The following is a 26,869-nucleotide window of genomic DNA, read 5'->3' as shown; positions in this document are numbered from 1 at the left end:
AGGTTAACGACCAAGAGTTGGAAGAGAAGTCTCCCAGCACCACCCTTGAATCCTGCCCTCCAGGCAGGACTGAAGCCATTACCACACTGCCACCAAGATCCATCCCAGAGAGAGCCAGAAGAATATCATGGTCAATGGTATAGAAAACTGCCAAGGGATCCAGAAAAAACAACAGAGTTACAGTCTTCCCCATCCATTCCCTGGCACACATAATTCCTGAAGTGATTTTTGTCCCCAACCTGGGCTGGCAGCCAGACTGATGGGTTATCACAAACTGAATATTGCTATAATAATTTTTTAAAAAACCCACTCCCTGCAGATTGAACAGTAATATAGCCCAGGGGTTCCCAAACTGTAGTCCATGAGCTTCATTCAGGTGGTCCACAGCATGACTGTATTAAATATTCATAGTGATTTTTAAATGTATTTGTATTGCTTTACTTTCTTATAGTGCAATGTATTTGTTTATTTTTAAAATTTATATCTCACCCTTCCTCCCAGAAGGAGCTGCAGGCGGCAAACAAAAATACTAAAAGCACTCTAAAACTTAAAAGCAAAAGAATTTAAAACATATTCAAACAAAACATTTTTAAAAACATCTTAAAAAGCAATTCCAACACAAATACAGACTGGGATAACGTCTCTACTCTATGGAATGCAAATTGTAATACAATAAAATGTAATATACAGCTACAGCACTAGGGGGGACTGAAGGAGACCTGCCCTGGGAGCGAGTATCTGAGCATCTGGGTGCTTGCTGCTTGCTTCTTTGGGTTGCTGTCTTTTGAGACACCTGAAGTCCCTGGTAAGTGCTGCAAGGACTGGGACCCCCTGCCTGGCCCTGGCTCCAGAGAGAGGCTGGAGTTAATTGCACAGCCTCTTGCATCAGCTCCTGGTTGGGTCAGGAGGCATAAAAGCCCAGCTGCCCTTGGGTGGCAGGTCTGCTGCTGGCAGGGTCACCACTGAAGGGGCAACACCAAAGGGAGTTGACCCTTGGGGATCCCCTTAGGGGAATCCCGAGGGCGAGGGTGCTACCCTCCTCTATTTCTTTCATTATTATTTTTTTCTAACCAATCTGGAGGAGCCTGGGTAGTGAGCAGGGAGTGTGGCTCATGTGTAGTTCCTGTGCAGGGTGACAGCCTGTGCAGTGAACTGAATGATAGGAGAAAGCCGCCAGATGCCTTCAGAGTGAGAGTCTGTAACTGGCAGAAGGCTTCCCCCCCCCGGGTGTGACACAGAAGGGGAGTAGATGTGCCCTGTGTGAAAAATATTGAATGGGTCTTACTGTTCCTAATTCCCACAGAGGCCTACTGGGATAATTGGCTCAGGTAGGTTTTGTTGGTGGGCTCTTGTTGGGTCCATATCAGGTGTTTAGGAGGAGTCTTAGTAACAAGGAACATGGGTGATGCCACCCCAATTTCGGTAATCACAGGTAGAGGGAAGTATAGCCATGGGGAGGTGGTTAATTACCATAGAAGATGGCAGCAAGGCTATTTATGCCTTGTTTCTTGCTGCCACTCCTCTCATGGATGGGTCCCTCGTTGCTTATCTGCCATTGCCCACTGGCCTGTGTGTGTTGTTGTTTAAAGCCAGATTGGTACACAATAAGACCACACTCATCCATGATTTTGATCGTGGATGAAGGTGCTGATTTGGTGCGCATTACTGAGACCTGGGTGGGTGAGCTGGGAGCAGTTGCTCTGACTTAGCTTTGCCCACCGGGATACTTGGTGCAACACCAGCACAGGCTGCAGGGACAGGGTGGAGGAGTTGCTGTGGTCTACAGAACTTCCATCTCTGTCACCAGGAAACTACTCTGTCTTGGAGTTGGCTGCGAGGGCCTGCACCTGGTGTTGGGCCAAGGAGACAGGAAACTTCCACCCTACTCTCCAGCAGCTTCTCTGACTGAACTGATGAAGGCCATCTCAGCTGTGGTATTGGAGGAGCCCAGAACAATAGTCCTGGGTGATTTCAATGTCCATGCTGAGGCTGCCTCTAATATTACAGCTCGGGACTTCATGGCCTCCATGACAACCATGGGGCTGTCTCCAGTTGTCACCGGCCCGACACATAGGGCAGGACACACCCTTGACTTGGTTTTTGCTCTAGATGGAGGAAGGGGTGGTCTGGAGATGGGGGGGCGGGTGCCACTCTATTGTCACAGCCAGACCACTTCCTGGTGAAGTTTAGACTTATGGCTCCGATCCTTTCCTGCAGGGGTGGTAGACAGATTAAGATGGTCCATCCCCGGAGGCTAATGGAATCCACTGGATTCCTGAATGTCCTCAGGGAGTTCCCAATAGATAGAGCAGGTGACCCTGTTGAAGCCCTTGTCACGCTGTGGAACAGTGAGGCACGTCAGGCTCTTGACAAGGTTGCCCCAGAGCGCCCCCTCCGGCACTGTGAAGACCAGTTTGCACCTTGGTACACCAGTGAGTTAAGAGCAATCAAACAGGCTGGATGACGGCTAGAGTGCAAGTGGCGAAAGACATGCTGTGAGGCTGATTGGGCACAAGTTAAACATCAAAACCATGCGTACTGTGTGGTGCTAAGAAGGCCAACTTCTCTGCCTCCATCGCATCCTCAAGTAGCTCTCCAATGGAGCTTTTCTGTATTGTCAGGGGTCTATTGACATCAACTCCAGGAAATGGAATTTTAGACCCTCAGAGGCCCACTGTGAATTGTTTGCAAGGCACTTTGAGGGTAAAGTTGCTCGCCTCCATAGCAGTCTTGATGCCTCATCCACATCTACTGTAGTCCCCAATGAGGTCTCCAGTGCAATGTCTGCTGCGACTTCTTGGGAACGGTTTCAGTTGATGCAGCCTGCTGCCATAGAGAAGGTGCTTGTGATGATGCGGCCAACAATGTGTCCTCTCAACCCCTGCCCTTCTTGGCTTATTAAGTCTTGCCTAGGGGGTCTGACTGAGTGGATCCAGGGTGTGGTCAACGCATCATTATGGGAGGGAGTGGTTCCAGCTGCCTTGAAAGAGGCGGTGATCTGACCACCCCTAAAAAAGTCCACCCTGGACCCTTTAGTCTGCAACAATTACCAACCAGTCGCAAATACCCCCTTCTTAGGAAAGGTGATTGAGACGGTTGTGGCACAGCAATTGCAAGTACTCTTGGATGAAACAGATTATCTTGTCCCATTCCAGTCTGGGTTCAGGCCTGGTTATGGGACTGAATCAGCCTTGGTCGCCCTGATGGATGATCTTTATTTGGAGAAGGACAGGGGAGTGCAACCTGTTGATGTGTGCGGTGTGCGTTGTAAGCGCAGTTACATTAGAGTATAAGTTGGTCAATAAATCCAAGTACACGACACAGTATTAAGAGTCCATTTACTCAGGACATTAAGGCTCATAGCAAGAGCACATACAGAAAGCTACTGCTTCTTCAAGAACACAAACCCCAACAGAAAAAACACAGAGACTGGTAGAAAGTTTCCCAGCCAATATCTCCCTGGTTGCCATGACAATGTGTGCTGGCCTTCACTGTCCGTTCCCAGGCTTGGCACAGACTTAACTCCTGATAATGCTCCTCCTCGCTCCAGGCTTTCAGACTTGATGAAAATAACCAGAGACAGTAATGCCTATGAGTCTCAACAGATTATCTTGTCCCATTCCAGTCTGGGTTCAGGCCTGGTTATGGGACTGAATCAGCCTTGGTCGCCCTGATGGATGACCTTTATTTGGAGAAGGACAGGGGAGTGCAACCCTGTTACTCTTCCTTGATCTCTTAGCAGCTTTTGATACCATTGACCATGGTATCTTTCTGGGCCGACTTGGTGAGATAGGTATTGGAGGCACTGTTTTACAGTGGTTCCAATCCTATTTCCAAGGTAGTTTTCAGAGAATAGCATTGGGTGATTGTCTTTCGGGGCCCTGGCAGTTGTGCTGTGGGGTGCCGCAGAGTACCATCTTGTCCCCCATGCTGTTTAACATCTATATGAAGCCCTTGGGATGGTCATCAGGAGATTTGGGGCGAGGTGTCAGCAGTACGCTCATGATAACCAGCTCTATTTCTCTGTAACATTCGAATCGGGAGAGGCCATGCAGGCCCTGGACCGCTGCCTGGACTCGGTGGTGGGCTGGATGAGGGCCAATAAACTGAGTCTGAATCCGAGCAAGACAGAGGCGCTGTGGGTTGGTGGTTCCTGAGTTCAGATAAATGGTCAGTTGCCTGCTTTGGATGGGGTTGTACTCCCTCTGAAAGAGCAGATCTGTAGTCTGGGGGTGCTCCTGGATTCATTTTTGTCACTAGAGGCCCAGGTGACCTTAGTGGATAGGAGTGCCTTTCACCAGCTTTGGCTGGTAAAATAGCTGTGGCCGTTTCTGGACTGGGATAGCCTGACCACTGTTGCCCATTCACTGGTAACCTCTAGGCTTGATTACAGTAATGCGCTCTATGTTGGGTGGCCCTTGAGGTTGGTCCGGAAGCTGCAGTTGGTGCAAAATGCAGCAGTGAGACTACTCACTGGGGCAGAGTATCACCAACATGTCATCCCGCTGCTAAAAGAATTGTACTAACTGCCCATTTATTACTGGGCCAAGTTCAAGGTTCTAGTCCTGGTGTACAAAGCCCTATATCTGAAAGACCGTCTTATCATATATCCAGTCGATCACTGCACTCTGCAGGGGAGGGCCTCCTGAAGATACCATCTTATCAGGAGGTCCATTCTTCACAACATAGGAAACAGATCTTTAGTGTGGCGGCACCTTCCCTGTGGAATTCCCTCCCCTTAAATATTAGACAGGTGCCATCTCTGTTATCTTTTTGGTGCCTATTGAAGACCTTCCTTTTGCAACAAGCCTTTTAAGTTGAGACCTCATCCCAGTCTGCGTCTGTGTCGGAATTTTTAGTATGTTTTTAAACCTTTTTTTTAAAAAAAAACACAGTATGTTTAACCTTTTTTCTTTTTTTAAGAAGTCTTGAAAGCTTTTTAAAAAATGTTTTTAAATATGTTTTGTTTTAATGTATTTTAAAGTCTGTTTTTATGATGTTTTAAAGTGTTTTTAGTGCTTTTGTTTGCCGCCCTGGGCTCCTGCTGGGAGGAAGGGCAGAATATAAATCAAATAATAAATTCAATTAAAAATCATACAGCATCTAGCACAACACATTACAATTGCTACAACAGGCAGAAAAAGAATTAAATAATCCACCAAGACCCTCAGCAATTTTCAAGTAGCCCACAGGAGGAAAAAGTTTGGAAACTGCTGGTCTAGCCTTCTCCCTGACCTGGTAGCTTTCCATAAGCAGGTTGTTTTGTTTTGAATACAAGGAACAAACATTTAATTACCCACTTGTTGACTGAAATGGGATACTCCAGCAAACACTACACTGTGCAATTTTCCTAATCATCCTGGTTTCGTTCAATATACAGATAAAACGGCCTCCCTCTCAAAACACACACACACCTCTACACATTTATTGATTGATTCACGAAACACCAAATTTTGTTTCAGGGTGGTTTACAAGTAAAAAGTAAATAAACATAAAATACAACAAATTGTACATTTAGAGAGGGGAAAGCAAGACAGTCAGTAAGACTGAAACTGGTTAAAATATTTGTAGAGCCTGGGAAATAGAAAGGTTTGTACCTAGTGCCTAAAGAAAACAATGTTTGCATTAGGAATAGACAGGCACCATGGCCAAAAAGGCCCTCTTCCAGGTCAAATTAGTTTTTAGAGAATTTGTTATTGATTCTGGGAGCAATATTCAGGCTTGTAGTGTCTCTCCCTCCTCCTGACTACACACTGAAGGCAATATCCACAATATGAGACACACACTTATTCGATTGTAGATGCAGTATTGAAAAGAAAGGGAATGCCATGTTCCCTTTTATGTGGGATCTTCCAGTTCAAACACACATTGCCTTTTAGGAATCGACCTTGGGCATAAAGTCATCTGCAGTGAATCTAAGGGGGGAGGGATCACATCTGAACAGGCCCAGTGTTGACATGAACAGGTTAAAGCTTGTCACCTGGGAAGTCAATAGCAACAAAATCTAAAGAAGAAATGAAATGCATTGCCAATATGTGCCTTCCTTGTTTACCATTCAGTCTTGCGGGTTTCATCAGCCAGGTAAAAATTTTACTCTTTACTATCAGTGGTTCTCCAAGTTAAGTATTACCCTTATATTTCAGTAGCAGGTTTCTCCAGAGATTTTACTAGATTTCACCAATGAAGAAAATCTTTTTTTTTTTTAAGTTTCACTATAGGTTTCCACAACGTGCTACAAAGGAATGGAATGTCTGAAAGGACAAACATTATTTATCATTTATTCATACTATCTACCAAAGCTTTTTTATTCTCTCGTCAAAATGAATTGTGCCTTAACAAGTTGAACTGAAAACCGAACCCATTGTTCTCTTTAGTCATTATGATGGCCCAAGAGTACATATAATGAATCATCCTGTCACTGTAAGAGTAGAGAGGTATCCAATAAACTTATTAGGAAATGACATCATCACCTATCTTTTAATAATCAGGAATGCTCTCTTAGTTCTCACTTTTACCAACAAATGTTAACACAGTAGCCCAGAAGTCTAAAATGAATCAGGATGCAGTCCTGACCCCAGTGGATTCAATAGGAATTACTTCCGAACAGACATGTTTAGGACTGAACTGTCAATTACCATATAATTCCAATCTTACGAGACATGGAGAAATAGTTCCAAATGATACTGCACTATTCTGCACTGTACCTGCAGGTTTGCAGAGTAGCTTGCTTAGACTTGACAAATTACTGGAAGTTTTTCTTCTCATTTTGTATTGCAAAACAACTTTTGCTAGGGAAAGGAATCACGTAAATTTCACATTATTTCCCTACAAATTTGTCCAGAAGTTCTCATCTTACACATAAGGAAACCACAGTTTTTGCTAGCCAACCTAAATGCTTCCATATACCAACAAAATCTTAAAAGAGAGTTAACCCATAATTATAAATGCTACTTTGGACTCCAGAGACTGTAAAAAGTGTTTATGGCACTACCATTAGATGGAGCAAACAATGAAAGAAAAAAATATCCTAGAGGCCGAAGGAATAAAGGTACAGCCATGTTTTTCATTTATATAAGTTATACAAATAAAGAGAAGGAGACCATTCTATCATGTTAGCAAAGTACCCTTCAGTGGAAGGTAAATTATCAAGTGATTCACTACTACTGCAACTGATTATGCAACTTGGCCCTAATAGAGAATGGCAGCAATTTTAGGAAATAGTAAATGTTTTGCATATACAAAGAAAACTATTTTCACCATCCACAAAAAGAGGAAACAACTAGCAGTTTCTGTAGATTGTTTTAAATGTTTCCCATTTGAAGCTACTATCTCTTATTCAAAATACTGTCCTTTCTTTCCTGGTAGTACTGAAGAACAATTTAGCAATTTTGCTAATACCATCAGCGTTGTCCAATTGCTAGTTCAGTTTTATTTAATCAACTAGGTGATATTTTTTCTCACACTTGTTTAAAGAAATTTGATTTCTCGTGGTTTATCAGGACTTCCTTCTACTAATCAAAACTGAGACTCTAAAAAAGCATTTTCATAGAGTGACATTCCCAATTACAAAAAAGATATTAAAGGTCAACTTTTTTAAAAAAAAATTACCTTAAACCAAATTAAAAACTATAGACACTCCACTTTTACCAAAGGTAGCCATCTTAAGTCCTTTGAAGTACTGAGGAAAGGCTAAGTAAATGCAAATCCAAAGCATAACATAACTGAAGTATCAGGAATAAATAAGATCTTATCAACTAATATAACCTTTCAGAATAGTAATATACATTGTAATATCCACCTACATACTATTTCTAAATTAATGATCACTGCTATGTTCTTAATTGCACAGGTGGAAGTCCTTGCACTAACAGGACAATTGTGCTGGATACAACCCTGAGCAGTCTGTCTTTGACAGGGAGCTAAAGTAGAGAATTTTCAGGTCCCTTACATCCTTATGAACTCAGCCTACTCAGGGTTGCAAATTTACCACTGCTACTTGCAGCTGTGCCTTCAACAGCAGCTTGATCTGCAATTAGCAGATGAAGGCTTTCAGGGCATGAAGATAAACATTATTGCCTGCTAATGACTCCTGATCCAGCTACTGTTATATCACAGCTGTAGGGGCTAGATGAAAAGTTGGCAACAGCAGTCCTTGTCCTCCCCATATCCATATTGTTCATCTTCTGAGCATTCAAACAATTTATAAAAGCCATTAATCTTCTAGCTAGCCACTGTTTGCCCAAGTAAAAAGCAGAATTACATATTTCAGCTGATCTATTCTAGTTTCTCTTATCATACAACCCTGAAATAAATTAGGTTCTTATATGCCATAAGCAGAGTTAGGTTCTTATACGCCACAAGCATGCCTGTATATTCCTCACTACCAGGACGCAAGTTATTTTTGTTTGATCATATCAATTAGATATCCTTTTCTCTGAATTTCATTTAGTTACGATAGTTTACACCAGAAACATAATCCTGAGAGCTTGTTGCGATAGGGCGGTTTAAAAGTGTAATAAAATAAAATAAATAAATAAATTAAATTAAATAATAATCCTACAAAATAAATCAGAACATAAGAAGAGCCCTGCTGGATCAGGCCAAAGGTCCATCTAATTCATGACTATGGGAAGTTCCCTATTAAGATATGAACAGCACTCTTTCCACTTGTGGGCTCCCCCTCCCCTGCAAGCAAGTGGTATCCAGAAGAATATTGCCTCCAGTACTGACGGTAGTACACAGCTATTTGGCTAGTAGACATTTTAGCAATTGATAGCCTTATCCCCCAGGCATTTGTCTAAACAGGTTTTAAAGCCATCCAAGTTGGCAGCCATTACTACAGTAGTGAATTCCATAGTTTGACTATGCACTCAGAACCTTCTCATATACAGTTTAATTGGATAGCCTCAGATTCTAGTATTATGAGAGGGAGGAAAACTCTCCATATCCATTTTTCTCCACACTAGATATAATTGTATACCCTTTGATCATGTGCTCCCCTTACTCACCGTTTTTTCTAAACTAAAGAAATCCAAATATTGTAACCATAAAGGATTTGTTCCAGCAACATGATCAATTTCCTGAACCTCTTCCTGTTCTACAAAAGTCTTTTTGGAGGGGTGGCAACCAGAACTGTACATGGTATTCCAAGACCAGTTGCAGTGCAGAGCATGTCAAGAGCATTATATATAGTTTTTTATATATTGCCCATGATGGAGGGCAGAAAATTTTCCTTGGAAAATTGTCCATTTCATAAAATTCATTAGTAACACTGAATGGATGCCAACAGAAAATAAGTATTAGGAAGCCTTGGCAGTTTTAATTTTTTTTAGCCTTGTTTACTAAATGAAAGTAAAATAAACATGCTAAATTAGGTTACTCTCTAGAGCATCAGAAGGTTTACCAATGCAAACTAATTTTTCCCCATGCAATTTACCCTAATTTTCCAATTCAAAAGTTTCTGGAAACCCACATCACTATAGCATCATGATATTGGCAATTTTATCTTCAAATCCTTTCCTGATGATCCCTAACATGGAATTCACATTTTTCACAGCTGTTGCATGCTGGGTTGACATTTTCATCAAGCTATCCACTACAACCCCAAGGTCTCTTTCCTAGTCAGCCATAACCAATTCAGACCCCATAAAAGTCTATATGAAGCTGGGATTTCTTGCCTGTGTTGTCCTGGCTCCTGACCAGAGAAGCAGACCCCAGACTTGAAGATTTTTCTTTTTGCACAGAGCTTTATTCCAGAAGTCAGTACAGGAACAAAGCATCAAAACATACTGGGCAAGAATCAGGATAAAGCGCACCAGCAGGCAAAACTAGGCTGTGGAAGCAATGGAGAGTTGTCGCACCAGATGAAGCTAAATGAATTCTTTGCATCTGTCTTCACAGTGGAAGATATAGGGCAGATCCCTGAACCTGAACTAACATTTGCAGGAAGGGATTCTGAGGAACGGAGACAAATAGTGGTAACGAGAGAGGAAGTTCTAGGCTTAATGAACATTATAAAAACTGACAAATCACTGGGCCCGGATGGCATCCACCCAAGAGTTCTCAAAGAACTCAGATGTGAAATTGCTGATCTGCTAACTAAAATATATAACTTGTCCCTCGGGTCCTCCTCCGTACCTGAGGACTGGAAAGTGGCAAATGTAACGCCAATATTCAAAAAGGGATCCAGAGGGGATCCCAGAAATTACAGGCCAGTTAGCTTAACTTCTGTCCCTGGAAAACTGGTAGAAAGTATGATTAAAGCTAGATTAACTAAGCACATAGAAGAACAAGCCTTGCTGAAGCAGAGCCAGCATGGCTTCTGCAAGGGAAAGTCCTGTCTCAGTAACCTATTAGAATTCTTTGAGAGTGTCAACAAGCATATAGATAGAGGTGATCCAGTGGACATAGTGTACTTAGACTTTCAAAAAGCGTTTGACAAGGTACCTCACCAAAGACTTCTGAGGAAGCTTAGCAGTCATGGAATAAGAGGAGAGGTCCTCTTGTGGATAAGGAATTGGTTGAGAAGCAGAAAGCAGAGAGTAGGAATAAACGGACAGTTCTCCCAATGGAGGGCTGTAGAAAGTGGAGTCCCTCAAGGATCGGTATTGGGACCTGTACTTTTCAACTTGTTCATTAATGACCTAGAATTAGGAGTGAGCAGTGAAGTGGCCAAGTTTGCTGACGACACTAAATTGTTCAGGGTTGTTAAAACAAAAAGGGATTGCGAAGAGCTCCAAAAAGACCTCTCCAAACTGAGTGAATGGGCGGAAAAATGGCAAATGCAATTCAATATAAACAAGTGTAAAATTATGCATATTGGAGCAAAAAATCTTAATTTCACATATATGCTCATGGGGTCTGAACTGGCGGTGACTGACCAGGAGAGAGACCTCGGGGTTGTAGTGGACAAAAAGGATATTATAGAGTTGGAAAAGGTTCAGAAGAGGGCGACCAGAATGATCAAGGGGATGGAGCGACTCCCTTACGAGGAAAGGTTGCAGCATTTGGGGCTTTTTAGTTTAGAGAAAAGGCGGGCCAGAGGAGACATGATAGAAGTGTATAAAATTATGCATGGCATTGAGAAAGTGGATAGAGAAAAGTTCTTCTCCCTCTCTCATAATACTAGAACTCGTGGACATTCAAAGAAGCTGAATAGTTCTTCTATACGCTTGGTAATTCTATCTTGGAAAGCATTATTAATACTTTCCACCAGTCTTCCCAGAACAGATGTTGCTAACCAGTATGTTATTTCCCAAGTCCACACTGGATCCTTTTTTAAAAATTGGCATTACATTGGCCAGTTTCCATTCCTCAGATACGGAGGGTGATCGTAAGGACAAGTTACATATTTTGTCTGAAGATCAGCAATTTTTCATTTTGAGTTTAAGAAACTGGTGGTTGGTTGGTTTTTATATTTGTCAATAAGGCCTAGTATTTAAGTAAGGCCTAAGTAAGGCCTCTGACACTTCTATTTGCCTCAGTTCTTCAAACTCTTCCTGAGAAAGTTAATTCTGACACAGGGATCTGCTCTACATTTTCTGTGGTGAAGACACATGCAAAGAATTCATTCAGCTTCTATGCAATATCCTTTAGCACAACTTTGACTCCCTTGTCATCCAAGGGAGTCTAGATATGTATAACTATACTTACTCAGATAACTTGAATTTTAAAAAAAAAGCAGAATAAAAACTACTTTGCTGACTCTCTTAAAAACTAAGTTAGGTCACATGCAACTTTCAGTACTTTCTTGGAATTCCCGTAATGAGGTAATGATTGAAAATGATTACTTAACACTAAACCCCTGTAGATTCCATTCTCTGCTCTTTATGCTACTTAGGGATGATACAAAGTAACATTTTAAACTAGTCAAGGAGTGAGCCTGGGGGACTTTAGCAACCAACTAAAAAACAAAAAAAGCCAAGTGGATTCATATACTTGTCTACTTCACATGTGTGAAGATGAATTATTGTAAAGATGCTTCTTTATTAATCACTGGCCCTCCCCCCTCCCATTTGAATTGGCCCCTCTTTCTATACAGGCTGTTCAATAGCACATGCACTGACTGAGATAGCAAACGTCTGTGGTCTGTGCAGTCAATATTCAGATGTTAACTACTTCTTCAAGTTCTTGTTTTGGTGTCTCCGCTCATTGCCTATGGTTCTTAACTGCATTTAGCAGACTACCTGTGAATCTTAATCCACAGCATGAGTCTTCACTGAGAGTATCTTCTATTTATTTATCCCACGTGACATATAAGATAAGGTGACTTATAAAATAATAAATCAGTATTTAAAAATAAGAAATTAGATTGAAAATGTAAGAAAAAATATGAAACTTGTATCACTGCCCAGGAAGGAAATGAGATAATATGATGAAACAGGTTGACAATCTCTAAACACTTTCTCTTCCACACACACGACATTACCTTAGAACCTTACAGCATCCTAGGGAGCAGAAGCAACCTCTAAGAGTGTCCTGCTGTTATCTCCTAACCATTCATATTTTAAGTATAGCGAGAATTCATACTAAGGACCATGCAGACATTCTGGGAAAGTCCTAAGCAAGGATCTTATTGTAAAAAGGTGATTAATTCTGGAGACAGTTATAGCAAAGGGAAGCCAAATACAAATTTATCCAGAAATATGATTGGGTAAATAAGGATCAAAATAGGTTCTTGTCCTGTTGCAAGAACTGACAGAATGTAAAGGAGCACATGTAGCTGTCATTATGGAGTTCCTAGTCATGGTTAGTTTATTTATAAACTGCATTTTCCACAAATAAATTGTACTCAAAGCAATTCACAGAACAGACAATTTAAAAAGAAGAACCATAACAAATAATAATACACCACATATGCCACTGACATTTCAATAGGTTATAATTCATTTTAAAAGTATCAAAAGTTTACATAACCAAGAAATATACCTACAGATTCAATAATATCACATATCAGTACTATCAAGATTATACCCATATTAAGGAGTTCATTCAACAGTTGATATTAAGAGCTCAATAAGGTAGCTTGCCCACAAACTAGCAGGAAAAGATCAAACAAAAAAAATTCCCTTAGCTGCAGCCTCTAAACAAGTATACTATATCACTATGCATAAACAGCCAACATGTCCAATTAAAGCCACAGTTTTGTTTAGTTGAGGCCCTCTACACTGGGATCTCAACTCTTGATCAGCGTATGTGCTGTAGAGGGCAACCCCTTTTTTAAAAAAATGCTCTGTGTGAGGGTCTAGTTGAAAAAATACAGAGTGATGTGAAAGACCATGCTTGTACACATTCCAAGAACTGCCTTCAAATATCTGCCTCTTAGCATCCATTCACACTTATTACAATTTTAATGCAGAGGGTTACAGGTATAAGTTTGGGCTCATGCACACAAACCCACTCCCATGGTCTATATAAACTGGAATGAGAATTTGGACATATCATTAAAAAGGTCTTGTTTGAGCAATCTGACTGCCATGAAAAAGCAATGCCTATCTGTGTAGCCCTTCCCTACATTGCTTCTCAATGAAGGCTATATGCTCAGTGGAAAGGGGGTGCACACGCCCAAGGCTCACTGCTGTGAGCTACGTGCCCAGGCTATAGGAATCTGCCCTTAATCATCCCATTTCATGCATCTGTTTGAGTAGATGCAACCTAGAAAGTTTATATTTTTGAACATGGTTATTTGCCCTAGTTTTTTAAACAAATAACAGTTTTTATAATGGGTCCTTTATTATGTTTCCTATTTAGGATAAATTGGATGAGTCTATTTAAACCATAGACAGATATTAAGCAACACTGGACATGCTTACCAATTTCTACACAACTCAGAGAAATGGTGCTTACAGACTAATCTTCATGTTTTTGTTTTTTTTTGTCCAACAGGTGATCTTGACTTCATTCCTTTCCACTACAAAACAGATGTCTTGCAATGATGCAAAGCGCTAATCTGACTTTGAGTTTCACTCCTCACTACTATGCTTCAGACAGGCTGCCTGCTGCAAATTTTGTACATTTGAACAAATGAAAGTTACTTTTTGTCATCATTTTTTAAAGTTGAAAATACACTGGGGGAGGAAGGGGGTTATGTGAATTCATGATGTCAGGAGTGCCAGTCAATCAGTGCTGTGCATATATAGCAGTCTGTTGCAAACTGACAGAACCAGTTTCTCTCAAGCTCAGTCCTAGAGAGATTGTACATTTTAGCAAAACACAGTGACTGCATTGCCAAGTGGCTCCATCACACAAGCTGTATACATTGTATGAACCTCCAGTTGTACACACATTATACTGAAATACCTTTTTTCTCCTAAAAGCTAATAAAGAGCACTGGGGATTGCAAGTTTATTTAAGCAAAATAACTACAAATTTGTTTAAAAAGATGTTTCACCATGCAGAACATGATCAGAAGCTACAAAACTATTAGAGGAACAAGTATTAGGAGTCATGCACAATATTCTTCCCACATGTGCCTTTTTGATTACAGTAAATCTAAAGATTTCAAAATCCACATTTTGCAATATCTCTAACAGCATCAGATTCTGATACAGCTAAAGCATCATAATACCACAAGGCATCATCACAGCACTGTTCCCTAAAGCTGCCAGTCTTAGGAGGGAGATTGAACTTGGGATACTATGATATAATAAGAACAGTTAGGGTAGCCAAAAACAAATTATTCCATAAACTGTGAGATGGTTTTTGTGGTAAATTATTTGCTTGGAAATCACTATTTGGTCACAAAAATAAAGCAACAAACATCCTGCAATTCTGTAAGCAGTGCCAAGAGCATTAAACTGCAAAGTTTAAACAAAATATCCTTTGTCACTGAAACAATCATTAACAAATGCTGGAAGCTGCTATCAAGTGCCTACAGGTTCACCCCAGTGGCAGTACATAGACAGACACTTCTGAATCACATCTTTAGTGCTACATTTCTTCCAAATTTCTTCTACAAGCCAATGGTGTCAATTTCATAATTATTCTTTAGTCAGAGAGAAAAATGAGGGGGAGGGAGAGGTGGATCCTAAATTACCAGAATGAAAACAAAGCAGGAGTCTTGGTAAACCACTCATCTTCCTTTTTCAGTATGTGCAAATCAGTTTTTACTTCTAATGTAAACCCAAATTAGTCATTTGTTCCTTTCACTGACTCAAAAGCAGTAGCAGTTATTATTTATTATATTTATAACTTGCATTTTTGCACTCAAGTGCCTCAAAGCAACTTACACACTTAAAGGAGATCTGCAAACAGACTATCAGCAAGTCAGAGACAATTCTCTCTGAGTGTCAGAGAAAATTCTGTTGAAAGCATAGAAGTCCACAATTATGCAGGTGAAGAGTGGAGTTCTGCAAAAAATACTGAGCACCCTTGAAGCTGCAATCATAGCTATTAAAGATGTGAAGGCCTGGAAAGAAACCAGAAAAATTCTGGGGGACATGGCTTTCCCCCCCTATTTGTTAGGGGGATTTTCCCCAGGCATTCACATCTCTAATGGTTGTATGTACTGGCAAGTAAATCTCTGTTCTGTGAGGTTTTTTTCTGCAGAAACATACTTGGGACTTCAGCTGTGCAGTGAGATCCTAAGCAATATTCCTAAAAATCAAGTTCTGCTGATATCAACAGAATTTCCTTTCCAAGTTATGTTTAAGACTGAGCTGTCACATGGAAGTAGATGATTTATAAGAACTGATCTGTAAGCAATTCAAATTTAGTAAGATGTCACAAGTGCAGAACAGCAGCCTTATATACCTCAAAACTTGAGAGGAAAAGAATTCATTGGTACAAACAAGGACTAATATCTGCAAGGATGTATAGACAAATCAATAATCTTCTATCAGAGGCAGCCTTAAGGAATCTTTAAAATAGCCTTGCAAATTTGTCCACTAGTTTTTTACTAGCCTGCATCTACATATCCTTATGCTAATTATGAGTGGCGGGTGGGTTGGGGGGGGGAGGCAGGACATTTTTTTGTATAGTAAGAATTGTTCAACAATTGTCTTGGAGGTGGTGTGTTCTCCTTTGCTGGAATTATTTAGGCAATAGCGATATACCCACCTGTCAGGGATGTTGTAATTGCATCCTGCTTTGCAGACCTGCATTAAGCAGGGGGCTAGACGAGACAATCTCCAGCATACCCTCCAACTCCTTGCCTGATCATCCAAAGGAAACTTCTACTCACCACAGGTGGCTATTTAAATAGACAGTGGCTACTTAAAGCCTGATTTAGTGTGCCATCAACCTGATCCTGAAGTCTCCAACATGGCACCCATGATTGACAGCATACCCATCAAGTCCTTCACAGGTACCTGGGAGACAACCTGAACCCAGGAGGGGGGGGTTGGTCTTCTGGAGGGCTTGTTCCAGCTCTCTGTGCTCAGAGCAGTTGCTCCTTGCACTCTGGCCTCTGCACAAAGTTTAAACATGTCCCCAGCCCCTCTGATTAGACATCCTCCCATCCCTTCTTATATCTAGTCAGGAAAGGAGACAGTGAGCTGTGGCAGACGTGCTGGAAGAGGAAAAGATCTCATAAAAAAACCATAAAGATCCATGAGAAACTTTGCCTCTGTTCCACATATTTTACCATTGGAATTCTAATAAGCAGCAGATTGCCAAATTTAATGATACCAGCCATAGCAATCATTATCAGCTTTAACCTGTGTGGTTTGGGGAAGATGCCTTGTAAAAATAATGATAATTAGTTCCAAAGATTAGTGTTTTTTCAATGCTGATAAGTTCTGGATCTGAGATGTTTTACAGGTCAGCCCATGAAGATCTCTGTGATCTGCTATTTGATGGTGGTTTGGGGAAAACCCCATTTAAAAATCATGCAAATGCAAGGAGAACCATTTTGATACATCTTTTATATTCTACCTTTTCCATGCCCTTAGCCATTTTCTGACTGAAGTCCACAACACGTTCTGAATTCCACATGTGCCAACAGGCCCAATAAGTCTGGGGACCCCTGGTCTAATCCCTCTAGAATCATGAAGAGGAAAATGGAAAAAATATTGACTTACATTACTATGTCAATATTTGTAGACAAATACTTCCCACTTTTCATAAAATAGGCACTAAGAACTTCCCTTATTTTATAAGTATTTTATCTCAGCAAAACAACAATTTTGTAATGGTGCAACCAAGTCAAGAGGTGAGGCTACCTACAACTATAATATGCACACTGATCTCCAAAAGGGGCCTTTTGTACACTACAAGCTGCTGCATTTCTTTCTCACCCAGGCACTACCATACCTTGCTTGGAAAGACTGCCAATTCACTTTGGTAAATAAAAACTGTTCGCTAGCACAACAGAATGAGATGAGGGGCCATGCCTCAATGGTAGAATAAACCTATGCATGCAGAAGGTTACAGCTTCAGTTCCTGACATCTCCAGAGCTGCAAGATTAAAATAATTCAAAGTAGCAGAGCTGGGGGAAACTATCTAAGGCTAGGTGAACCAAACATCTGACTCTGTATAATGAACATAGCATTTGAACCTCAACTCTGATGTTTCAAAGGTTATTTGATATTTCATTCCAAATTACTAAAGGATATTATTTGTTCCTTCTACAACAAAGGCTCTTCCCATATAGGGAGCAAGAAATGCCAGATGTTCAAGCTGGATTTAGAAAGGGACCAGAGATCATATCGCAAACATACGTTGGATAATGGAACGGAGCAAGGAATTTCAGAAGAAAATCACCCTGTGCTTTATAGATTACAGCAAAGCCTTTGACTGTGTAGATTATGAAAAACTATGGAATGCATTAAAATCATAATCTGATTGTCTTGATGCGCAACCTATACTCTGGACAAGAGACTACTGTAAGGACAGAATATGGAGAAACCGATTGGTTCCCAGTCGGAAAGGATGTGAGACAGGGGTGTATTTTATCACCCTATCTGAGAGCTTGGAAAAGTTACTTTTTTGAACTACAACTCCCATCAGCCCAATCCAGTGGCCATGCTGGCCAGGGCTGATGGGAGTTGTAGTTCAAAAAAGTAACTTTTCCAAGCTCTGGTTTAATTTATATGCAGAACATATCATACGGAAAGTGGGATTGGACCAAGATGAAGGAGGTGTGAAAATTGGAGGGAGAAATATTAATAATTTAAGATATGCAGATGATACCATACTACTAGCAGAAACCAGTAATGATTTGAAACGAATGGTGATGAAAGTTAAAAGGGAAAGCACAAAAGCAGGACTACAGCTGAACGTCAAGAAGACTAAAATAGCGACAACAGAAGATTTATGTAACTTCAAAGTTGACAACGAGGACATCGAACTTGTCAAGGATTATCAATACCTTGGCACAGTCATTAACCAAAATGGAGAAGATAGTCAAGAAATTAAAAGAAGGCTGGGACTGGGGAGGGCAGCTGTGAGAGAACTAGAAAAGGTCCTCAAATGCAAACATGTATCACTGAACACTAAAGTCAAGATCATTCAGACCATGGTATTCCCAATCTCTATGTATGGATGTGAAAGTTAGACAGTGAATAAAGTGGATAAGAGAAAAATCAACTCATCTGAAATGTGGTGTTGGAGGAGAGCTTTGCGTATACCATGGACTGTGAAAAAGACAAATAATTGGGTGTTAGAACAAATTAAACCAGAACTATCATTAGAAGCTAAAATGATGAAGCTGAGGTTATACTTTGGACTCATAATGAGAAGACATGATTCACTAGAAAAGTCAATAATGCTGGGAAAAACAGAAGAGAGTAGAAAAATATGAAGGCCAAACAAGAGGTGGATTGATTCCATAAAGGAAACCACAGACCTGAACTTACAAGACCTGAACAAGGTGGTTTATAATAGATGCTCTGGAAGGTCGCTGATTCATAGGGTCTCCATAAGTCGTAATCGACTCGGTGGAACAAATTATTTGTTCCATAGAATCAACAATTCAAACACAGAAGCATTAGTCTGTTTACTTTCTATTTCAACCTAGAGGGTTGAAATTATACTGTAGCCTCATTTGCCCATCACAGTAAGTCATAAACCATGACCTATTGTAAACAAGCAGTGTGCTAGCACAGGGTGCCCGACTGTTCCCATTTCACTCCTCCCCTGTGAGCAACACCCATGAATATTGGCTTGCCACGTCATATGAATTTGGATTGTGGTTTGTTTCTTAAGAAAACCATCATCATCAAACTAAGAAACAAGCCACAGTCCTGGGTTCAGATGTCACAGTAAACCAAGGTCTGTGGTTTGTTGCTCCCACTTATGCTAAGGGTGGAGCAAAGCAGGAATGATGAGGTAATGCACGTAAGCATGCTGTTTGTTTATGGCTTACTATGATGTGCGATCACCATAAGCATTTCTGACATCACTTCGGGTGGCACTCTTTTTGATACATTCTTCCCTGCTTAGCATCAGAAAGAGGTGTTATTAGTGAATATGGGATAGTGTGATATATGTATATGAATACATGTATATGAATATGTATATGAATGATGGTAAACACTGACCATAAATGCCTCTTCCTCCGCATATGTGTTAAACAGCGCTGGTCAATCACCATATGCAAAACAACTCTAATCCTTAAGTAGGAAACTGCTACAGCTACAGAACACAATAATTTCAAAACTTCCCTTGGTAATTCATTTCCTGTCCTAAATATACTTCATGCCCATTTCCTGATATTTAACCACAACTTTCCTCCGTCAACACAATCAAGCATATTTTATAATGTTTCCATGGAAAATACTGCTATACATTTGGATTCATGAACATTATCAATATCTGCAAAGGAAGCTAACTATATAGAAGATAAACTCCTCTATTATAGTTGGCTGTTCAAAGGCAGAGATCTAAGGAACAGATTTTGAGAGATGGAAACAATTATGCCCAACTACATTAGTACACTGTTGTCATCAATGGTATTTAATGATGTTTTGGGATGGGGGAGGGTGGAAAGAGGTCTTGAAGTTACCTCTGATCTCTGGAGCAATTGCTTATTTGGATTTTGTACACAGCAAGCTAAATTAATACTACAAAACTATATATGGTTTCATTATGAGCAACTTTTATAGTAGCATTTCCAATGAGTTTAGTAGCTATAATATTAGGAAAATGTTACGCTTGAAAGTAGCTGAGAATAAGGATCGACAATGTAATTTTTCAATAATGAGCACATCTACCAAAAAATGCCAGAAAACCAGTATCACAAGACTTTAGAGCGAGTTGCATTGTGTAAGCTCTACTAAGCCCACCATGGAAGACCATTCAACAATAGTACTGCATTCTTATTTTCAAGTAATGAATGTGAAAGCCTGCACATATTGATGCACCGAATTTTGAAAAATGCTGACTTGCTTATCACAGCCCCCAGTTCTAACAGTCAAGTATAGCAAATGCATTTATTATCTCTACATGAGCAGCTGAAGTTCTGAAACAATTCTTTATAAAAGTGAACTCTGTTGAATTTATCTCAGAGACACTGTGGGGGTGGGAACCATGTATGGCTGTTCTCTTTTCTTTCTAATACAAACCATTAGAGGGGGGAGGGCAATTCATTAGCTTATATACTATCTCTCCCCACACACACACACACAAAGAATTAAGCCACAAGAGGTTTTAACACAGAATCCCGCACTCAGGTCACTGCAGTCCACATAGGACAATGAAACATTTCAACTAGCTTATGAAACATATATGGCAGAACAAACTTGCAGGGATTTCAACGGATACATTTAACACACACACATATTTACAATACCTTTACTATATTCCCTCTGATTTTACTTTTTACAAGTATCCACTTCCTACCATGTATATATGTACCTGCAACTCAGGATAACACTTCATGCATCTGATGAAGAGGCCTGTAGCTCATGAAAGCTTGTGCTGTAATAAGTCGGAATCGACTTGAGGGCTGTACATTTACATTTAAGGTGCTCCAAGACTCTTTGTTATACTTACATCAACAGAAGGGGGGGGAACTATAAGCTAAGCCATGGATCATCTTAAAATGGGGGGGGGAGGAATCCCTGAAATCCCGACAGATCTCTGTCCACAATAACTGTTTCAAAATTGGCAGGTAACAATTAGAAAGACTCTCTAGAAGCACTAACAGGGTTATTTATTCTGACATAACTCAGCCTTTAAAAAAAAAGCCATTCCAGTTCCTAATGACTAGTCTGTCTTTCCTTGCTCCTCAGCTACAGATACAATACTCCTTCATCTTGATGCACCAATTTTAACAGCCTTTCACACAAATAGATTTTCTCATCCACTATAGACCTGTCACCTAACGCACTTTCTAAAAAAACCCAAAACACCCCTAATGCACAAGGATGTCTTCTGTTGTTTTCCTTTATCATGCCGCAGGGCACAGTGGGGAAGGTTGGCGTTGATTCGGGAAAAGGCTATATTTTCTGTTTCTCATTGCCCGTTTCTCTTCCCCCCGTCCCGCTTCCCAGTTTCTAAAAGGAACAAAAACCAGTCACCCTCAGTTTAACAATGGTAAGGACAGCACGCAATACAGAGAGGGTGTTGTTTTTTTTAAGCAATCACTGCAGGGCCAGGAAGAGGAAAGCCGGCCAGTGCTTCCGTGGGCCCTTCTGTCCCTTTGCCAACAAGGAGCAGCGGTTTCCACAGCCAGGGGTGGGTTGCAGCCTGTCCCTCAGGTTCAAGCAGACCCAAGCTCCGATTTATTTATTTCTCTCTCACACACCATTTGTTGGAGAAAACAAGGCCCAGAATCCCAGATTCCAATATTAGGGGAGAGAAAAACAAACACACAGAATGAAGCAACCCATTTAAACGAGAGGAGCGAGAAACTAGGAAGTCTGGCTCCCAGGCTCTCATCATGTACATGTTTTCTAAGACAGATACCCCCCCTCCTTATATTGCACCCTAGGATACAGATATAAGCAATGCGGGTAACTGCCTCCCCCATCACACTTCAAAACGAGGCACAGGAAAAAAGGGGGACTCGATGAGGCAAAGCCAACGGGATAAAGAAAGAGGCAGGAAACGGCTCCTGCCACAGCATCGCTCGCAAGGAGGCAATGGAGAGTTCGGAGCCGCCGTTGCGGCCTAGGAAGAGAGATGGAGGGTGCCACCCCCCGAGCAAGCCAGGGTCCGCGAGAGCCAAAGGGTGACAGAAAATTGGGGGGGCGGAGAGAAGCTAATAGTGAAGCTCCTGAATAGACCGAAGCGCGACCAAACATCCCCCCGAGGGAGAAACCCCCGTTCCGTTTACTCACCGAGGTGCAGCCGAAAGGAGGGGGGTCCCTCCGCAGTTGCTCCCACCAGCGGGGGAGGGGGGTAAGAGAGGAGACTTGCCCGGGATCGGCCCCACCTCAAAGGGCTATATATATAATTCAGTTTTTATATCTATATAAATACAAAGCGTGGCGATAATAACGTGAGGAATACAGCGCCGGCTCTGAGGGAGGGCCCGGCAAGGGCTAGGAGGGACGGCCGTCCGCCTCCCTCGTTCCCTGTTTCCTACGGTGAGGCTGCAGCCCGGACGGAGAGGAGAGAAGAGGAGCGGGAGGTGGGTTTCAGGCGGCAGCAGCGCCGCCGCCCGCCGTCGGGCTCCCCTCAGCTGGCAAGTCCCGGCGTCGCGTCTCCCCCATCAATCAAAGCCCGGCCTGGCCGAGCGGACAATCCCGGGAAGCGAGAAGGCGGCGCTTTCGCTGCTGCTGCTGTTGCTCCAGTTCCAGCTGCTCCTCCCGCCATCGCCGCTGCTCCCCCTGGAGCTGCTGGTGGCCATTTTAATTCGCCTGCTCCGTCCTCCTTCCTCTGGGTGCTGCTGCTGCTGCTGCTGCCGCCACCACCGCGGTTCCCTCTTCCAAGAGAGCGCTCGTTCCCTCCTCTTCTCTTTCCTTCCTTCCTTCCTGCCTTCCTTCAGCGGCTGCCAGAGCCGGCTCCACTTCGGCCCGCCTCTCCGGTTTTCCCCTCCAGAGCCGCCCCTTGGCTAGCTGGCTGGCGGGCTAGTTTGTTTGCTCCTGCTGAGCCGCTGATGGCCCTCTTCTTCTCCACAGTCCCCCCCCATATCAGCAATATCAGTTAGGGAATTCGCTCCCCACCCTATCGCCAGCTCCTGAAAGAAACAGGCTGGTGGTGCTTAAGTCTGGTTACTTCTTCTGGCTGCAGTCCTGTTCTCAATTAACTGAAGGTAAGTCTCATTGAACTCAGTGGGGCTTACTTCTCTAAGTAAACAGCTATAGGATTGCAGAGTAAATCTCTTCTTTTTCTTTCCAGTACAAAATGCTTTGCCACATTTTATCCTTCCTAAAACCTGCTGTGTACACTGAGAAGTTTTAACTGACCTGGTAATATTGAGAGATTAACAAAATTGTAGGAATATAAGCAGTGTGCATATCATTGGCTGGAGGGGTGGCTACTCCATGGCTCTCCAGATGCTGCTGAACTACAGCTCCCATCATCCCTGACCATGAGCTGTGTTGGCTGAGACTGATGGGAGCTGTAGTTCAGCAGCATCTGGAGAGCCACGGAGTAGCCACCCCTGCACCATGCCTTTAAAACGCATTCAAAGCATATCTTCCTCTGTCCCCATCCCCCGAATCTTGGGAATTGTAGTTGATGCCTCACAGAGCTACAACTTTCAGCACTCTTATCAAGCTATGGTTCCCAGGATTCTTGGGGAGGGGGTGATGTGCTTTGAATGTGCTTTAAAGGTATAGTGTACATAGCACATTAGCAGCTTTTCATTGCTAATGGGATCCTAAAGGCAGCTAACAACCATTGCAATAACATAAAATAAGGCCAATAAAAATACCCACAAGCACACATAAGAAGAGCCTCCTGGATCAGGCCAGTGACCCATCTAGTCCAGCATCCTGTTCTCATAGTGGCCAACTAGTTGCCCATAGGAAACCAGCAAGCGGAATCTGAGTACAAAGAGCACTCTCCCTTTCTGTGATATTTGGCAGCAAACTATGGAAAAATTCATGGAGGAAAGACTATCACTGGCTACTAGCCATGATGGCTATGCTCTCACTCCAGATGCCATACTGCCTCCGCCTATAGAGTCTTTCCTCTGGGAATTTTTCCATAGTTTAACTGCACTGTGTGAAGAAATACTTTCTTTTGTCTTTCCTGAATCTTCCATCATTCAGCTTCATTGGATGTCCATGAGTTCTAGTGTTATGAGAAAGAAAAAAACACATTTTTCTATCCACTTTCTCCATGCCATGCATAATTCTATACACTTCTATCATGTCACTGCTTACTCTCCTTGTCTCCAAACAAAAAAGCCCCCAATGGTGCAACCTTTCCTCTTGGAGGAGTCACTTCATCCCCTTGATCATTTTGGTTGCTCTTTTCTGAACCTTTTCCAACTCTACAGTATCCTTTTTGAGGTGAGACAACCAGAACTGTACACAGTATTCCAAATGTGGCTGCACCATAGATATATATTATGGCATTATGATACTGGCAGTTTTATTTTCAATACCTTTCCTAATGATCCTTAGCATGGAAATTGCCTTTTTCACACGGCACCATCATCTTCATTGAGTTATCCATTATGACCCAAAGGTCTCGTTCCTGATCAGTCACCACCAGTTCAGATCCCATGAGCATATATGTGAAATTAAGACTTTTTGCTCCAATGTGCATAATTTTACACTTGTTTACGTTGATTTGCATCTGCCATATTTTTACCACCTATTCACTCAGGTTAGAGAGGTCCTTTTGGAGCTCTTAAGAATCCCTTTTTGTTTTAACAACCCTGTACAATTTAGTATCATCAGAAAATTTGGCTACTTCATTGCTCACCCCTAACTCTAGATAATTTATGAACAAGTTAAACCGCGGATCCCATTACCAATCCTTGGGGGATTCCACTTTCTACATTGGGAGAGCTGTCCATTTATTCCTACTCTGCTTCCTGCTACTTAACCAATTTCTGATCCATAAGAGGACCTCTCCTCTTATTCCATGACTGATAAGCTTACTCAGGAGTCTTGGTGAGGTACCTTGTCAAATCCAAGTACACTATGTCAATTGGATCACCTCTGTATATATGCTTAACACTCTCAAAGAACTCTTAATAGGTTAGTGACAAGGGACTTTTCCTTTCAGAAGCCATGCTGGTTCTGCTTTAGCAAGACTCACTCTTCTATATACAGTACTTGCTTATTTTATTTTTAACAATACTTTCTACCAGTTTTCCTGGGACAGACATTAAGCTAACTGGCCTGTAATATCCAGGATCCCTCCTGGATCCCTTTTTAAAGATTGGCATTACTTTGGCCACTTTCCAGTCCTCAGGTATGGAGATGGAACTGAGTGACAAGTTACATATTTTTGTTAGAAGATCAGCAATCCCACATTTGAATTCATTGAGAACTCTCAAGTGAATGCCATCCAGACCCAGTGATTTACCAGTTTTTATTTTGTCTATTAAGCCTAGAACTTCATCTCTCATCACAACTATTTGCCTCAGTTCCTCAGACTTCTTTCTTGCAAAAGTTAGTTCAGGTACAGGATCTGCCTTATATCTTCCACTGTGAAGACAGATGCAAAGAATTCATTTAGCTTTTCTGCAGTCTCCTTATCTTACTTGAGCACACCTTTGACCCCCTTGCTAGATAGTCTCTTGCTTTTAGTGTATTTAAAGATTTTTTGTTGTTTTTATGTACTTAACAATGTGCTCTTGGCATTCCTTTTTAGCGTCCCTTCTTGCATTTCTTTTGCTAGAGTTTGTGTTCCTTTTTATTCTCATTTGGACAAGACTTTCATTTTTTGAAGGAAGCCTTCTTGCCTCTAATAGATTCTTTGACTCTACTTGTTAACCATGCCGACATCCTCTTGGCTCTGGTGGTACCTTTTCTGATCTGTGGGATACACACCAGTTGAGCTTCTAATATTGTGTTTTTATACAACTCCCAAGCGTTTTGTAATGATTTGACCCGCTGGACTTTGCCTTTCAACTTCTTTTTTACCAATCTCCCCATTTTGGGGAAGTTTCCTCTTTTGAAGTGAAATGTGCCCGTGTTGGATTTTCTTGGCAATTGGCCATTCACATGTATGTTTAATTTAATACAATCACTATGGTCACTGTTCCCAATCAGTTCAACAACACTTACATCTCACACCACGTCCTGGGTGCCGCATAAGATTAAGTTCAAGGTCACTGTCCCTCTGGTTGGTTCCATGACTAGCTATTCTAAGACACAGTCATTTACGATACCTAGAAATTTTACGTCTTTGTCATGACTGGAACACATGTAACCAGTCTGGGTCAGGGCAGTTGAAATCACCCATTAGTACAACATTTCCTACTTTGGATGCTTCCTTGATTTCATTTTTCATCTCAAGATCTCCCTTAGCATTTTGATGATTTAGGGGGATAATAGAATGTCCCCACTACTAAATTAAATCTTGAATCCCAGTATCACCACCCACAATGATTCTGTGGAAGAGTTTGCCTCTTTGGGAATTTCTAGCTTGCTGGATTCAGTGCTCTTTTTCATGTATAGAGCAACGTCACCTTCAGTATGTCCTTCCCTGTCCTTCCGATATAGTTTATATCCAGAAATAGCCATGTCCCACAGGTTTTCTTCTTTCCACCATGTTTCTGTTATGCTCACTGTATCAGTGTTATCCTCTAAGACCAAGCACTCCAGTGCTCCCATCTTGGCACAGAGGTTTCTAGCATTAGTATTGTATACAGAGTCTCTCTTCAAGTGTCTTTGGTGCTTTTGGCTTGGCCTGTGGTAATTTTCCTCTCTGGATTGCTATCCTGTGCCCCTGCACTCTCAGTGCCTAACTCAAGGCCTACGCTATTTAGAATTCCATCTGTTTTTGGTCTTTATCCTAGGGGGAAGATTTGTTCTGAACCAGAACCTCCTCAGCTCCTGTTGGCTTTCTCCTCTCAAT

General features: G+C 41.7%; 1 protein-coding gene across 4 annotated transcripts in view; it reads right to left on the bottom strand.

Annotated features, from left to right (window-relative positions):
- WDFY3 (WD repeat and FYVE domain containing 3) overlaps positions 1–22,982 on the bottom strand; it is a 241,145-nt gene extending 218,163 nt beyond the window's left edge. For 3 of the 4 annotated variants that reach the window (XM_061583316.1, XM_061583318.1, XM_061583317.1), the window contains exon 1: positions 22,222–22,982. The gene's annotated coding sequence lies outside the window, so the exon portion shown is untranslated. The remainder of the gene's footprint in view (positions 1–22,221) is intronic. The other variant, XM_061583319.1, reaches the window with a different exon arrangement.
- Positions 22,983–26,869: the final 3,887 nt, after the last annotated feature.

This window comes from Rhineura floridana, chromosome 9 (genome assembly GCF_030035675.1).
Source record: "Rhineura floridana isolate rRhiFlo1 chromosome 9, rRhiFlo1.hap2, whole genome shotgun sequence".
Taxonomy (NCBI): Eukaryota; Metazoa; Chordata; class Lepidosauria; order Squamata; family Rhineuridae; genus Rhineura; species Rhineura floridana.
This window is presented reverse-complemented; position numbering and strand designations above follow the sequence as displayed.